The sequence below is a fragment of the Babylonia areolata genome, chromosome 33, assembly GCF_041734735.1.
Source record: "Babylonia areolata isolate BAREFJ2019XMU chromosome 33, ASM4173473v1, whole genome shotgun sequence".
Classification (NCBI taxonomy): Eukaryota; Metazoa; Mollusca; class Gastropoda; order Neogastropoda; family Buccinidae; genus Babylonia; species Babylonia areolata.
The window spans coordinates 5,067,595-5,070,167 of NC_134908.1; positions in this window are offsets into that span (position 1 = coordinate 5,067,595).

A 2,573-nucleotide genomic window follows, 5' to 3' on the forward strand; every position below is an offset into this window, starting at 1 on the left:
TCCAGACCTATATTTTCAATTACGTTATGTAGACGCGACAGGCTCAAACATGTCAATGGATTATTTCAAAGAAAACAAATATCTTGTTCATTTGACGCTGTCCAAGTGCTTCATTCATAATATTTCAATCACAACCCTCGCTAACCTGAATTATTTAAATCTTGCCAATAACAACTTAAAAACTTTCAATATGACAGTTTTTCTTGAACTTCGAAATTTAAGAGTTCTTCACTTACAAAACAATCCTCTCCGAACAATAAACAGTGAAGCAAAAAAGGACGTCCATTACGAATTGACACAAGTGGATGTATCAAAAACATATCTGAATATCTTTTTCAATAATTTTTCTTTTCATTTGCCTGATGTGCAGTTTTTGAATGTGTCATTCTGTGCTATTGAAACTATCGGACCAGTAGGTTTTAAAAATATACCGCATCTCAAAGAGCTGGATATAAAGGGGAATAGAGTTACTGACTTCCCTTCAGATCTGTTTTCATCATGTGATCAGCTGGATCGTATCTTTTCGTCAAACTACAGATTTTGCTGTATGGATTTATTTCCCAAGCACTCTGGTAACATTAAGTGTTTTGCACCACACACTGTACTCCCTTCGTGTACAGCACTGCTACCAACTGAACTGTGCAGAATTTTCTTCTGGTTGATTGGCGTTTCTGCCATGATAGGCAATATTGTGTGTTTGATGACTTCACACGCTGTGAAAAAAATTATTGGAAGCAGCTCCATCAGTGCCGTTGTCCATCTTCAGTTTGCTGATATGTGTATGGGAAGTCACGTCAGCATTATTGTGACAGCAGACAATATATTTTACGGAAGGTACATCCAGATTGAAAAAGCATGGACAAATGGTATAATCTGCAAGCTGGCTGGGTTTCTTTTCTTTCTATCAAGTACAGTATCAAAACTGATTATTTGGTATATGACATTGTATCACATTTCTGTACTTTGTTTCCCGAAAGGTGGAAGGATATTACCATTATCAGCTACAGGCTGTGTGTGGATTGTTGGAATTTTATTGGCAACTATTCCATTTCTCCCTGGACTGTCCCACTGGGGCCTCCAGGGTCAGTCTGGTCTCTGTCGTCTGGCTTTATTTGATCACTTTCACTCTGGACATTACTTCAGATGGTTCACAGTTATTGTGACTGTCAATTTTATTTTATGTGTGATGATTGTAGCTGGCCAAGCTGTCATCTATAAAGAAACACCAAAGTACAGAACAACTCTCAGTCCCACAGAGACACCATTGCATTCTTCAGTGCATGTTATGAGAAAAGTGGCTGTTACACATGCTGCTTCCTGGCTGGCGTTCGGACTGGTGACGATGATGAGTTCTCATGGTGTTGTTGGTTTCGATACGATCCATGACACTATGGTTGTGTTCGTGTTGCCTTTCAACTCTGCTCTCAACCCACTTCTCTACCTGTGGGCAGTCAACTCACAATGGCGACATCAGCAGCAAGAAGAGAAATTGATTCAGGTGTTAAAAGCAACGCTTGTTTATGCAAGAAATAAAAGATGATTTGTGTGGTTATTAAATATATACATGTCAAGAGGGAGAGAGAGATAGTGAGAGAGACACAGAGAGAGAGAGAGAGAGACAGAGAGAGAGAGAGAGAGAGAGAGAGAGAACGACAAAGAGAGAGGGGGAGGGAGACAGAGACAGACAGACAACGACAAAGAGAAAGAGAGGAAGACAGACAAACAGAACTCAGAAACTCAGAACTATTTTACTGCAAGGCCACTGGCCTGTTTGCACAGGAGTACATACAGCTGAGACACACAAAACAGCGAAAATAAAAGGGGGAAGGGATCAGTGTCATAGACACAATATTTCATAACTGAAAAAGTTGACAGAATTTTTAGTTCGTGGCATTTCCTGAAGTGACTTAAGAATTTTGAAAAGTTATATAATCATGTCACTTCTTCTTCTCTCTTTTTAGGGCGTAATGATTAAACATTGACGCAGAGCTAGTCACAAGCCTGTTATCATTCTGTAAAAGTAAAAATCTCTGCTCCTTAAATTGATACAGGCAAAAACAATCAATAGGATTTCCTATCACAGTTCTGTATCTAGACACACGTAAACTCCTTAATACATTCAATCAATCAACAAGAGAGTCATCCAACTGTTGTACATCTAGACTCCCGTGTATCTGGAAAGCCATACGTGAATCTAAAAAAACAAGTAAAGAGCTTTCCTCCTTAAGACAATCAGTCAATCAACAATAGGAATCCTTCCACTGTTGTGCGTCTACAATGCAGTATGTTTCTAGAAACCAGTAAAGAGGTTTCCTTAAGAATCAACAATAGGAGTTCCTCTCAGTTCCGTATCTATAAGGCAGAATCTATCTAGAAGCCAATAAAAATATCTCCTCCTTAAGACAGGCAAAATTAATCAACAATAGGAATTCCTCTCACAGTTCTGTATCTAGATGCCCGTAAAGAGGTCTTTATACAGGAAATCAATCAACAATAGGAGTTTCCTCTCACAGTTCTGTATCTAGATGCCCATAAAGAGGTCTTTATACAGGAAATCAATCAGCTACAGGAGC